Genomic DNA, 15,170 nt, shown 5'->3' on the forward strand with positions numbered 1-15,170 from the left:
ACCAATTTTGTGGCGGTTGTTGTAACAGTTCTAAAAGATTTCTTTTTTGTTATTTTGTTAATGACGTCAGCACGTCCAATCCATTACAAATCTGTTACAAAGGCCGTGCATATTGGAACTGTCATAAAAAGCCGTTAAAAATCCTGCCTTTTTTTTTTTCTTTTTTTGTAGTGTGTATTTGCTGATTTTAATTAAAATTTGTTGTTGTTTCTGTATTTATCAGTTGATTTTGAATTCTTTTTGTTGCCTCCCTCTATAACTATGTGCTGGGGAAGCTTATTTGTTTGCAGGATGTCAAATGTCAAAACTCAAGGGATTATAGTGTACCTAACTAAAATATGAATAGATCATTTTATCCTAAAAACATCTTTCGTTTTGTAATTCAAACATTATTTAATTTTGATCTCATCATTACAAGAAAATAATTTAATAATTAATAAGTAAAATCAGCTTTAAGCTAATTAGCAAATAAAATTCTCATTACTAATCTACATTTAATACAAGAAATTTACTTGCTAACAAGTTGTTTAAAATATATATAAATAGTGTATATTAGTAACGAAAATTTTACTTACTAAATAGCTTGACGTTTTCAGTATTAAATTTTTTTGTAATTATTAAATCATTTTCTTGTAGTGCATTTTAGACAAATGAGCAAATCTTTTATATTCTCGATTATGATAGTTTGAGTAAAATTCATTGGGTAAAACAAAATTAATATTTAATATATACTGAATGGTGTATTAGAATTTCAATCAATATTTATACATGACATAAGTTATAGGATTAAACACAATATGTGTAGGCAAAATTCAGCATACTTAGGACCATAATAGATTTGCTATAATGGAGTTGAAAGGCAGTCGTCAAATGCATTCGGTTTTTCAATTTCTACTCACCTGACTATTATTTCTAGGGTAAATGAGTTTTTGATCTCATAATCTATGTTATCTGGTGTTTTTATTTTTTAAACTTTTCAGGACAGTATTTGGTGCTACATTTTTTTAATTTTTACAATTTTAGTCATTTTTTACTCCAGAATTCATCCTTCTGGCAAAAAAAAATGACATGCATGTGCATCTCATGGGACTTTTTAAAATCGGCGCAAATGTCACTACAAGAAAATCATCCAATATATAGCTACGAAAATTAGCAACGAGAGTTTAAAAAACTTTAAAAAATTCTTGATAAAGTTTTTGTTGCAGAATTCATAGCTGAAATTATTGCAAAAGTAAATTAAATAAAACAAAATTTAGCAACAAAAGAATTCATTGAAAAGTATAATTTTTTCTATTGTGACATTAAAAGTTATACTTCTACATAAATATAAATTTCAATTCTAATTAATTGGAACCAAACTAAAGAAAATATTTCAATTCCAATTTCAATTAAAAATATTTTTATCATAATAAAATTTTGAATATATAATGAGTTAGAATTGAAATATTTGGGCCACCAAAAATCAATCAAGTGGGTTGCTCTTTTTTTTTTTTTTTTTCTTTTTAAGTCAAGTTTTACATGAAGGAAAAAAAAGAGAAAATAATTAAGTGTATTGTACTGTACATGTTCCAGAAAGGAAAAAAATGTCCAGTATGGAGAAAACTCCATTTTCTCCTCTAAATCTGATCTTCCCTAAAATCTTGGTATGAAATCTATGGTTTGAAGGATTTCAGTAGCAACTGCCGAATAATTCAAAGCTTTCAAGAGCAACTAGGTGAAGTTTTTGTCTGTACTTATCTAATCGCACAATATTCTTCTCTAATCACTTGTCGATCGCCTTCTTCTCTTTCTTGTTTCTAGGGTTTCCGTCGCTGATCTATTATTGATTGCGAACACCACCGCGACAGTCCACCAGCATAAGATGTAATAGCAAGTGATGAGGAGAATTACACAATTACCGAAATACCCCCCCTATTTTCAGCATAATTACTGTACCCTATGACTGCCCCTATGACTGCGCAAGATGGGACCCACTGTACAGTTGTAGCAGTGGCGGTTGCAGGTCCGACAGAGGGTGACGTGGTGCGTCTTCACTGGAGCCACGTGTAACGCATACAGAGGGTATCGTACCGGTATAAATACCCTCATTTATGGTATTTCAAATACGCTTTTATCACCTACTTTTACCGCCAATTTATGCTCTAATTCGATCCCTTTACCTTATTTTCGACCCCGCCTTTTCTAACTTAAACATCGGAGGGCCATCGCCGAGGGCTTCTCGGCTAGTCTGACGTTTGCTGTGTTCTCAGGATCCACTCTAGGTAACTTAAAAGAAGGATTCAGCGATCACGACCCAGCTGTCCGACCTAGCGACCCCGATCCGGAAATCCTAATTTTGAGCGACCTACATCATTTGGCGCCGTCTGTGGGAAAATTGAGAACAAATTGAAAATGGAAGGGTCATCAAGACGGGATCAACCAGCAGAAGAGACTCCAAGGAAAAGAGATGAAAGGATGATACAAATGACGAAAGAAGAATTACAGCACATGATAGATGAAGCGAGCAGGAAGGCAATTGTTGAATACGAGCGCAGGACGGTGACCCCTGCTAGAGAAGGGGTTAAACGGCAGTTGTTTCAAGAGATAGAGGCGGAGCAGAGGAGAGAGGTCTCGAGGGCACCTGAAAAGGGTTCTCTCCTGAAAAGGGTCCCGAGAGAACCTTGTCCAACGAGGTAACTAGTAAAAGAACAGTGGTTAGCAGGAAGACCGCCACGAGACAACCAGCTATCTCACGGGCGGAGGTGGACAGTGTTGGAAAGCAGATCGAGCAATTGGGGAAGCAAATCGAAGAATTGAAGAAGAGGGGAGAATTAGTGTCGCAGAATAGAAGCTCGCCCTTCACTAACCGGATTTTGCTGGAAGTGGTCGACAATAATTTCCGATTCCCAGACCTGCCCAAGTATGACGGAAGTAAGGATCCGAGGGAGCATGTCGCTGCCTTCGATCTGGTGATGAATCTTTATAGCCAAACCGATCCGATCAAGGCAAAACTGTTTGTCACTACGCTGAAGGGCAAAGCTCAGGAGTGGTTCACAAGCTTAGGTAGTGGAACCATTGATTCTTATGAGCAGCTAATTCACAAGTTTTCTTTTCATTTTGCTAGTAAGAGAAAAGCGAAGAGATCGGCGACCCATCTGTTCACGATCCGACAGCGGGAGGACGAAATGCTGAAAACTATCATGGGGCGATTCAATAATGAAGTGCTGGAGGTACAAGATTTGAGAATCGATATGATGGTGAGCATTTTAATCCATGGCTTGCAAAAAGGTCCTTTTGCATCGGCGTTGGCACGCGACCCGCCTACGGGGACGGAGCAGTTGATGGAGATGGCCCAAAAATATATCGATGAGGAAGAAATGAACGCCATGAAGGATAGCTATTGGTCCAGAGATCCGGCCAGAATGAGGGGAGAAAGGTCGCGGGAAGGAAAACAACGAGCGGAAGGAGATCGTGAGCGGAAAGGACCTTACGTGCCTCGATACCATAGGTACACCCCACTAACGACCACCAGAGAGAAGGTGATGATGACGGTCGAAAATGAGGGCCTTATGCAGCGACCGGAGAAGATGCGTGATACCCGGACCAAAAGGAACTCTGATAAATATTGCAGGTTCCACAAGGATAGAGGGCATAACACGAAAGATTGCTACCAACTAAAGGACGAGACTGAACGGCTGGTAAGACAAGGGTATTTCAAGCATTTGATCGACAGGAGAGCAGAAGCACGAGATCGCAGTAGGTCACGGAGTCGGGAAAGGCTCCAGAGGGATGAAGCAGGAGCGAGCGGAGCCCGAGACAGTGCTCCCACTAAGGGTGTTATTCACACTATATCTGGGGGACCCACAAGTGGGGATTCGACCAGAGCAAGGAAAAGATACGCTAGAGAAAACAAGTGGAAGCACGGTGAGCTAATGATGCATGTGGAGAAGCAGGAGAACATCGTCTTCGGAGATGAGGATTTAAGTTCTGATATGATCGAACAGAATGACCCTATGGTCATAAAAATGGACATTGCGAACTATCAGGTACATAAGGTGTTAATTGATAATGGTAGTTCCGTTGACATTATTTTTAGTGATGTCCTCAAGAAGATGGATCTGGGAGATGTGAGACTGAAGCCTGTACGAACACCCCTGGTCGGGTTCGGAGGTAACAAGGTCATCCTAGAAGGTGTAATTGAGCTGCCCGTGTCGCTGGGGGAGGAACCCAAGAGGAAGACATGCATGGTTTCGTTCTTGGTCGTCGATAGCCCATTCGCGTATAATATTGTATTGGGGCGACCAGGACTGAACAAATTTCGAGCAGTGGTGTCCACTTTTCATCTGAAGATGAAGTTTCCAACACCACAGGGAATCGGCGAGGTCAAATGCGACCAACGAACAGCGAGGCAGTGCTACAATCTAGCTGTGAAACAGGGAGAGTCGAAGAAAGAAAAAAGGAAGGAGGAAGCAAACCGAGAGGAAAGATGGAGAGGATTGAACCGTCGGGAGAGTACAAGGAGGTTGAGTTGATCTCTGGGAACTTCCAAAAAACGACCCGTATTGGGTCGCAAATGACTGCGGAGATGGAGACGATGATGATTGACTTCTTGCGGAGTAATAATGACCTATTCGCGTGGAGTCCATCCGACTTTCAAGGTATCAATCCTGAGATTATTGTTCATAGACTAAATATTGATCCGCAGGTTAAACCCGTGAAGCAGAAGAAGAGGGTTTTTGGGATCGAGAGGAATAAGATCATCGAAGAGGAGATCGCCAAGTTGTTGCGTGCAGGATTGGTTAGAGAAATCCAGTACACGACCTGGCTATCAAATGTTGTGGTGGTCCCAAAGGTAGCAGGAAAATGGAGGATGTGTACAGACTACACGGATCTTAATAAGGCGTGTCCAAAGGATCCATACCCGCTGCCAAGGATTGATTTACTGGTAGATTCGACGGCAGGATGTGCACTTTTTAGCATGATGGACGCTTATCAAGGCTATCATCAAATTTTCATGGCCAAGGAAGATGCCGAAAAGACTGCGTTCGTGACCAAAAAGGGGGTGTATTGTTATGATGTGATGCCATTCGGGCTGAAGAACGCTGGAGCGACCTACCAAAGACTGGTCAACCGCATGTTCAAGGATCAAATTGGGAGCACGATGGAGGTACATGTTGACGACATGTTGGTCAAAAGTAAGAAGGAGGGCGACCATCTGGCACATCTGCGAACAGCTTTTGACATCATGCGATCTTATGGTATGAAGCTAAACCCGTCGAAGTGCACCTTCAGGGTGCGGGGAAGCAAGTTTCTGGGTTACATGGTTAGCGAACGGGGCATTGAGGCAAATCCAGAGAAAATCAAAGCGATCATGCAGCTCGAATCGCCAAATTCAGTGAAAGAGGTGCAGCAATTGACAGGAAAGGTCGCTTCACTAAATCGTTTTATTGCCAGGTTTGCAGATCGAAACTTACCTTTCTTTAAAATTCTGAGGAAGGCAAATAACTTTGAATGGAATGAAGAATGCGAACGAGCTCTTCAAGAGCTAAAATTGTATCTAACCACCCCACCATTGCTCTCTAATTCCATAGTGGGGAAGAAGTTGTACGTGTATTTGGCTGTTTCAGATTATGCAGTGAGCTCGGTGTTAGTTCGCGAGGAAGGTGGCAAGCAAAACCAGGTCTATTATGTAAGCAAGATGCTACAAGGGGCAGAGAAGAAATACATCCAGATGGAGAAGCTGGCATTGGCTTTGGTGATTACAGCAAGAAAGCTGCGACCTTACTTCCAATCCCACCCCGTTGTTGTACTGACAAATCATCCTTTGAAGCAGGTCATGGCAAAGCCGGATACGTCGGGCAGGATGATTAAATGGGCAGTGGAATTAGGAGAGTTTGATATCGAGTTCCAGACAAGGAATCCGATAAAGGCGCAGGTATTCGCCGATTTTCTGGTCGAGTTCGCGGGAGAACAACCGCAGAAAGAGGAACGATGGCTCTTACACGTAGATGGATCCTCGACCTCGAAAAACGGAGGAGCAGGCATTTATTTGCTAGGACTGGATGGAGCTGAGATCGAGATCGCGGTGCGGTTAGACTTCCCGGCCACGAACAACGGAGCCGAGTACGAGGCTCTGATTCAAAGATTGCAGACGACAATAGACGGAGGTATAAGGCAAGTAGATGTGTACACGGACTCACAACTTGTCGCGATGCAGGTACAAGGTACTTACGAAACGCGCGAATGGTCCATGACACAGTACCGAGCAAGGGTGAAGGAGATGATGAAAAGGTTTGATCGATGCACGATCAGTCAGATTCCAAGGGATGAGAATACGCGAGCAGACGCATTATCGCCGTTCGGGTCGTCGATCGAAGGGGTTAAAGAAAGAAAGATCACGGTAATGGTGAAGTCTCAACCAGTGATTGAAAAAGCAGAAGTCCATCTGGTCGAGGCGGCAGAGTCTTGGAAAACGCCTTTTGTCAGGTACTTGAAGCATGGAGAACTGCCAAATGACACGATCGCGGCAAAGAGATTACAATTCAAAGCTAACCGTTTTACCTTGATTGGAGACGACCTGTACAAAAGAACCCCGGAAGGTATTCTGTTAAAATGCCTAGATGCAGAAAGGGCACAGTATGTTTTGAGAGAAATACATGAAGGCAGCTGCGGAAATCACTTAGGAGGAAGATCGCTGGCGCAGAAAATTATAAGGCAAGGTTATTTTTGGCCTACGATCGCGGAGGATGCAAAGGAGTTCGCCAAAAAATGCGAAAGTTGCCAGAAATACGCTGGATTGCTGCATTCCCCAGCGACCCCTCTTGAGTCTTTGAAGGTCGCGTGTCCTTTCGACAAATGGGGAATAGACATCGTGGGTCCGTTTCCCCAAGCGGTGGCGCGGAAGAAATTCTTGATCGTGGCGGTCGAATATTTTTCCAAGTGCGTCGAGGCCGAAGCTCTGGCCAAGATCTCTGAGAAAGAGGTAATTAATTTTATTTGGAAAAATATCATTTGCAGGTTTGGGATCCCCCGCATTCTTGTATCAGTAATGGAACCCAATTCCAAGGAAAGAAGATCATGGCATGGTGCAAAGAGTTGAAAATCCAGCAAAACTTCACGGCGGTCGGGAACCCACAAGCGAACGGCCAAGCCGAGGTCACAAACCGGACTCTACTGCAATATTTGAAGACTAGGTTGGAAGGAGTGAAAGGGGCATGGGTCGAAGAATTGCCTGGGGTACTCTGGGCATATCGAACGACCCCGCGAACAGCGACCGGGGAGACCCCGTTTTGTTTAGTGTATGGCAGTGAAGCAATCATTCCTGCGGAGATTGGTGAAAAAACTGCTCGAGTCACCCAATACACGGCAGAGGAAAACTCTCAAGAACGGGCATTTGATCTGACCGTGATAGAGGAAGGAAGGGATCGCGCTTACGCAAAGATATTACGCTATAAAAGCATGATGACCCGGAGCTATAATCGTCGAGTACGACCGAGAAATTTTCAGGTCGGAGATCTTGTATTGAAAAAGGTGGAAGTGTCGAAGCACGTGGGAAAACTCGATCCGACCTGGGAAGGCCCGTACAATAGAATACCAAAATTGAAATCCTAATAAATATTAAGATATTTTTGGTTTTCATGACGAGAGATTATCAAAATAACATTAAAAATGAAGACATTTAAATGGAAATCCAATGCATTGTAAAATTAGTATATTCTACACTACATAATTTGTTAATAATAAATAATTCTTAAATATAATTTATACTTCACTATCAATAATATAAATTCCTTATGCTAAAACTTTATCATTTTATTTCAATTAAAAAAATTCATTATGAAATATAAAAAATTTATTTTTTTTATTTTGATATCCAAATAGCTTCGAGATTTTCAGTGCTACAATATCACCTTTCTTATTAAGATATTACAAATTCAAATATAATGAAAGATCATGATATCAAAATTAAGGGTTTAATTCCAATAATCATTTAAGCACATTGTCATATATATTGATCTCAACAAAAATCACACCCGCCGCTCATCTTCTTCACTTAAGCCATTGCTGGCCATGCCCAAAACTTTGTAAACGAGTGGTTGAGCTCAAAATATGCCGGCTCGCGAGCTTTTAATTCTTTTTTATATAATTTTTATTTTTAAATTTTTATATACTTAACTCCATATTCAACACTATGTCAGCTTTATAAACAAAATTAATCATATATTATGATTATTATGTAATATCATATATTTTTAGTTTAGCTAATGATAAAATTTGAAATTTTTATTTATATATTTAATGACAATATAAAAATAAGCTTAATCAACAAGTTGATAAGTTCATTAGTATTACTATATATATTTTATTTTATACTAATTATTAATTTTTAAATTATGTAATAGTTTAGAAAAATTAAGAAAATATTTTTGTTAAAAATAATTTGGGTTTGTCAATCTAATATAATAAATAAGTATTCTAAAATAATTTTAATGATAAATAAAAAGATTAAAAAACCTTGAGTAACTATAATTATAATATATCGTGACATTTATTTAATAAAGAAAGAAAAAACAAAACAAAAGGGATTTAAATCCCTTTGCGTTTGACCTAAGTAATTATGTGCAAACTGATTTCGCGTCTTGATTTGTATATTTTTTTTTCATATTTATTAATTATAAGAGCTCTAATATTTAATTAAAACTTATTTATTGCCTCCAGCGGTCTGGACGACCCTCATTCTTCGGTGTGCTGGGCTTCGGGAGAAATAAATCTAAGTACTAACTGCATATTTTGACTCTTACAGTTAGTAAATAAGAGCAAAATTCACTACACACAAGCTAAGTGTGAAAATTAATCGCAAATTGTGCAAGTGAAGAACACATAAGTGGATGGGAGTTAAATGCTTCTTTTTCAAAACATTAATCTATTGCCTTAATTTTTTTTTTATTTTTTATTTTTGACGAGGGTTCTTGTCTGTTTTAATTTTGGGCTTAAATAAATTTTTAATTCCATAACTTAAGTTGTTTGCCATTTTCATTCTTTTAACTTGTTAGAGTAGCACTTTGATCCTACATCATTTAATGTTCGTGATTTCGATTGTTTTTTTCATCGGAGTTAACTCCTCTATATATGCTTCCCATATGATCTTTTAAAATTAGGGTTAGTATTCCTACTGGCTCTTTTTTTGTAGCATTTTTGTTTTTTTACTTTTCAGGATAACGTTTCTGTCGAGCATATGTTTTTAATTTTGTAATTTTAGTTCTTGTTTCGTCAAAATTCACCCTCCTCGCCAGCGGCAGTGAACTCCAACAAGAAAATAACTAAAATAGCAAAAACTAAAATGATATTGAAACCAAAATGCTACTTTGAAAAATTAAAGGCCAAATAACCTAATTTACGGCACCAAAATATATTAAATCCAATATTTTTAGGAGGCTTAGCTTGAATTTAGGACTCCCATGAGCTAATATTTAAATTCAGAAAACCAAGTAGAAAAGCTATACATAGAAAACGTACCCATTTCCAATAAAATGGTGGAAAGACCAGCACAACCAGGTCCACCAGTCATCCAAAGTAGTATGAAGGGATCTTCTTCAGGATTGCTTTCCGACTCAAAGAAGAAGTAGAAAAGTTGTGCATCCTCATTTTCTCCCACACCGATATACCTTATTTTCCAATAATATTAACATATCGAAGCAGAAGGCAAATAATTGGATAATAACAAAAGAAATATTGAAAAATTACCCGGTTTCAAGTTTGTTGGGGAGTTTATCGGGCAATCCCGGCAGAGTTTCGACCAAATGCTGCGGCAAAACTACTCTGCTGGAGCAAAGAATCAGAAGCGGAAACAGCAATAGTTTGAGAGAGAGCAATAACTCCATTGTAGCAATGCGATCTGAGGTGTTGTGTGTGGAGACTGCTGCACTTCTCATCGTATATGCACTTGGCATTATAATATTGCATTGTCCTGTTCATACTTCTCTTGCTTCATTTCTTGGGGTTTTCAAAAGGAAATGAGTTATCAATGTACTGAATTCACCCCCTATTTATATTATTAAAATGGGTAAATTATAAGAATTTCAGTAAGATTGGTATAATTATAAATATTTTATTATTATTTGAAGAGTTATGTATAAATTTTTAATTATTTTCAACTACCAATCAATAACTTGCCTGTTTGGTTAGTTTCTATTAAGTTTTCCTTCATTTTTTGTGATATACTAATTAAAGTACCCTCGGAACTATGATTTGAAATTTTGTATTTTTTTATGGATAGCGGACCTTGTTTTCATGATTTTTAAAATAATTTCATCTATGTTGTCTAATTTTTTTATAATTTTTTATTAAAAAAATATAGATAATTAGAGTAAACTTGACAATTTCAATTCTTCATTCAATAATTACATAATTTTATCAAATGTCATAGAGTACTAATGATTCCTCAAACAATAAGGGGATAATTGTAATTATTCTATCTAATTTAATATTGTAAACTCATATATAAGTACTAAAGGACTTTTTTACCTTATTTTATATACATAAATTGAGTTTCACACCATAATTACTAATAGCTAATAACTGGCAAACTGATTAACATTAGTAATTAAGTTTGAGGTCATATGGCAATTAACTATCCTATGTAAAGTAACATTAATTCCACAAATGAAATATGAATTTTAATACTATATAATTGAATGAAGATTCTACTATAATCATGATTTAAATATATATATTTCTATTTTTCTTTATAAAAAAGCGTTATAGACCTCTAATTTTTGAAAATCCTAATTTCGTCCCGTAGAGAGACCTACAAGGTAGAAATTATGATGCCACACCAAGAAAACCACGGTTAGAACCATTCGATGCCTAAGTTAAACAGGATGTAAAGGAAAAAGACTCATTGTCGTAAGAAATGTTAGAGTAGTAAGAGTTAAACCGGAGCCATGGGTTGCTATCTATAAATTTCCCAACTGTACAATTTCATACGAACCACATATTAAAAACGATTGATTGGACATAGTGAGTCCATCCATACATGTCACGATTTTAGTTTGATAGAGGTTGAATCAAAATGACCCGATATAAATAACGTAGATCCAAAACTGTCTGTTGTTTACAATTAAAATGAGGGTATGAATCTAATACCCCTTCAGCCTTGAGGAGATTACCCCCTCATCATGCATAGTATTTGGAAATCTAGGAATGGCACTTGTTCATGAAGGGAACAGAGATAGATTGGGAGTTGGTCTTGTTCATGGGGCAGATACGACTATGGAGGAGTATTAATGCTCAAGTTAACAATAAAGACTTGAAACCATACACATGAGAAAACTCGGAAACGTTGGCTGTCACAACCAACTGGTGGAAAGTGAGTACAAACCTTGGACTTAAGATGGTAACATGAATGAGTTTTCGCTGTCAGTCGCTGTGGTCCAGTCCCTGTATTATATTAGGGTTTTTTTTTTAATTTTAATTTTATTTGTTACTTTTTTACGATGAAATTGTACTTTTAATTTTTGTAATTGAAGTTCAATATCTTTTGTCCTCTATTTTACGAGATTCTTAAAATGATTTCAAATTTAAAAAAGCTCGACACATTTAGTTTTATACTTTAACATACAGAGGACTAAATGCGTCGAGTTTTCTCAAGTTTTGGTCCAATTTGAAAATTCCGTAAAGCAGAAAACTAAATATCGAGTTTTCCCAATCTTGGGATCATTTTGAATGAGTTTCGCAGTCAGTCGCTGTGGTCCAGTCCCTCTAGTATATTAGGGTTTTCTTTTAATTTAATTTTATTTGTTACCATTTTTTTGGATGAAATTGTACTTTTAATTTCTATAATTGGAATTCAATATTTTTGGTCCTCTATTTTACGACATTTTCAAAATGGTTTCAAAATTGAAAAAACTCAATACATTTAGTTTTATACTTTAAGAAATTTTAAAAATGAACTCAGAATTGGAAAAACTCAACACATTTAGTTTGATAAGTTCCATGATGTAAAAGACTAAATGTGTCGAGTTTTTCCAAATTTTGGTCCAATTTGAAAATTCCGTAAAGCAGAAAACTAAATGTCGAGTTTTTTCAATCTTGGGATCTTTTTGAAAATCTCATCAAGCAGAAGGCTAAAAGTATTGAACTACCTATCCTATGGGACAAAAAATATAATTTTGCCTCATGTACTCACATTGCATCCCATAAGTTAAAAATTTTCAGTATTAGTCCTCACGTACATTTCCAACAGAAAATGTAAAAAAAATGCTAACAACTCCATTGATTATTGGACGAAAAATACATGTGAGAACTAAAATTAAAAAAAAAATCAATTTATGAGATGAAATATAAAATAATCATAACAGTTGGGACTAAATTGAAAAAACCTTCACATATGAGATAAAAAAATGCAATTTTCGCCAATAGAGGAGATCCATTTACCAAACTTTGGTCTACTTTTGATTCTTTTATAGCTAATCTCAATTATAAAATTAAATTAATAATAATTATATTTAGATAGTTGCAATGAGGCAAATAATAATCAATTAATGTGAGATATAACAATCTTGCATATGAGCAAAAAAACAACATTTTATAGGTATACAACGTAAATACACACTACAACAAATATAACATTCACTACAAAAAAAAAACATTTTGGAATTTGGTGCAGTTTAGTAACGGTATTTTTGGTATTTGACATTGTTACAAATTAAAAAAATTATTTTGAACCGGAGTTTGGAAAGATTTATGATCCGTCGTTGTAGACGGTGTTTCTAATATTTAGGAACAATTGGTGAAGGACAATCTAGTTGGAACAATTCTTGTAATACGTTGATGGTGACCGTTCTTAATAGTGTATTTGATTATAAAAATTTCTTTTTTTAATTGAAACCTACGGATAACATTTGGAATGGCTAATTAATTTAATTTGCGTTATTTTTGGAACAGTTTTTGTATTATTCATTTCCGAATTTTGGAATTGTAATTATTTATATTGGTAATATATTTAGGAACGGTCATTGAAATTATATAATGGTTAATTCTTAAAATAGTATTAGGTCAATTTTTTATTTGAAACAGTCTCCTGACATTGTTTTAGGAACGGTTAGTCCTAATTAGAAACAATTGCTTTGGACTATTTTAGCAATTATTTTAGGAACGGTCTTATTTTTAGATTTGCTAATTTTGTATTTAGTAATAAAATTTTAATAGATATTTTAATTTATATATAATAAATTTTAATAAATAATTTAATTAATATAATAAATTTTAATAAATAATTTAATAAATTTAATAAAAATTTAATTAATTAATATTAAATAACATATACATATTAATTCTGATCCAGGTGTATAATTATATCCAGGGCAAAAGGTAATTTTCGTCCCACAACTATAGGCCATTTTCGTTTTAGTCCCGTAAGTTTCTAGGGTTTCAATTTGGTCCCGTAAAACTGAAAAATTCGCAATTTCAGTCCAAATTTGGCCGGAAAAATTTGTGGGTCGCCGGAAAAAGTCACATGCGATGCATGTGACTTTTAAAATTGGGGATTCGATCCTGATTGGCTGGAGAAGTTGATGTGGCACATATGTGGCGCATACGTGGAAATTAAAAAAAAAAATTGACTCATCTCAAAAGAATGGCAAAGGCGGAGGACGGCTTTTGTCGGATCTTTGCACAGAGGTGATCAAAATTGATGGAACTGGTCTCAAAAGATTCGCCAGAACGAGAGGCGTTCAACGATGGTCTTTCGAGCCGGTGGTTCGTTCAGACGAAGGAGAAAACGCCGGCGGAAGGTGCAGTCGCGGCGGACGACGACTGAGATCTTCAAAACGATGGATCTTTGCACCTAGTTGATGAAAATGGATGAGACTGGTCCCATTAGAACCGCAGTGAGGAGACGAATCCAATGGTACCAATCTGCAATCGTGGGTCGTCCTGTCGGCGGCGAATCGACGAGAATAATCCACGGCGGTCAATTTCAAAGCCCAGTCGCTGTCGTGGTCGGATCGCAAAATTGGTTGAGGGGTTTTGTTCTCCTTACTATGGGTAATTGAATGGTATATGTGGTGGCTAGAAATTCCAAGTAACGGCGGCGGAATTCAAGAGAGAAGGTGGCGGCGAATGGCGGGGATTTCACAACTTTGATTTCCCATCAGTTTTTTTTTTAATTTCCACGTATGCGCCACATATGCGCCACATCAGCTTCTCCAGCCAATCACAATCGAGCCCCCAATTTTAAAAGTCACATGCATCGCATGTGACTTTTTCCGGCGACCCACAAAATTTTCCGGCCAAATTTGGACTGAAATTGCGAATTTTTCAGTTTTGCGGGACCAAATTGAAACCCTAGAAACTTACGGGACTAAAACGAAAATGGCCTATAGCTGTGGGACGAAAATTGTCTTTTGCCCTTATATCCATGAGTTATAACCATGTTGTTGAAGTTATATTGGTTAATTCAGCAGTCCTTTATTTCTCTGCTTAATATGCAGCATTTATTTGATAATAATAGCAGTCATGTAAAGAATGCAAGAAAAGAGGAGTATGAATTCCCAAGGAATTTAGATCAACTAAATAAATGGACAATTCCTAAAGTAAATCCCAGATTAATTTACAATTTCGGAAGATTTGATTTCTGGAAAACTAAACAAGTAGTAAAAACTACTGAAGAATCTATCTCTCTTGATAATGAAGAAAAAGTAATAAAACTTTTGGATTCTATGAATATAAGACATTACCAAGAAGAGTATAAATTTTTACATATTGGTCTTGTTCAAATAGCCTTTAAGCCTCTAACATTAGAAGGTTTACCAGAAAGCTTTTTAGCTGCCCTAAGAGATGCCAGGAATTTAGACTGGAAGAAATCTCTGATAGGAATAATCCAATCTAGTCTAGTCCATGGGCCAGTATTTTTTAATGTTTACCCAAATTTACAGTTATCTATGTCTGATGTAAATATACTCGATGCACTAACGTTGAATGTCAAAACTCATGGATATAATTATACACCTGGATCAAAATTAATATGTATATGTTATAGAATTTACTAAAAGCTTCTCCATACACTTAATCCTAATTGTAAGACACAAGATAATAAAACTCTTGAACAAACAGTATTCTTTGAAACTAATTTACAAAATTCAAGGATTAATACTACGAGACAAATAAAATGGAGCGAAGTAGAGTTTCCA

Source organism: Sesamum indicum, linkage group LG2, assembly GCF_026168435.1.
Source record: "Sesamum indicum cultivar Baizhima isolate 11 linkage group LG2, ASM2616843v1, whole genome shotgun sequence".
Classification (NCBI taxonomy): Eukaryota; Viridiplantae; Streptophyta; class Magnoliopsida; order Lamiales; family Pedaliaceae; genus Sesamum; species Sesamum indicum.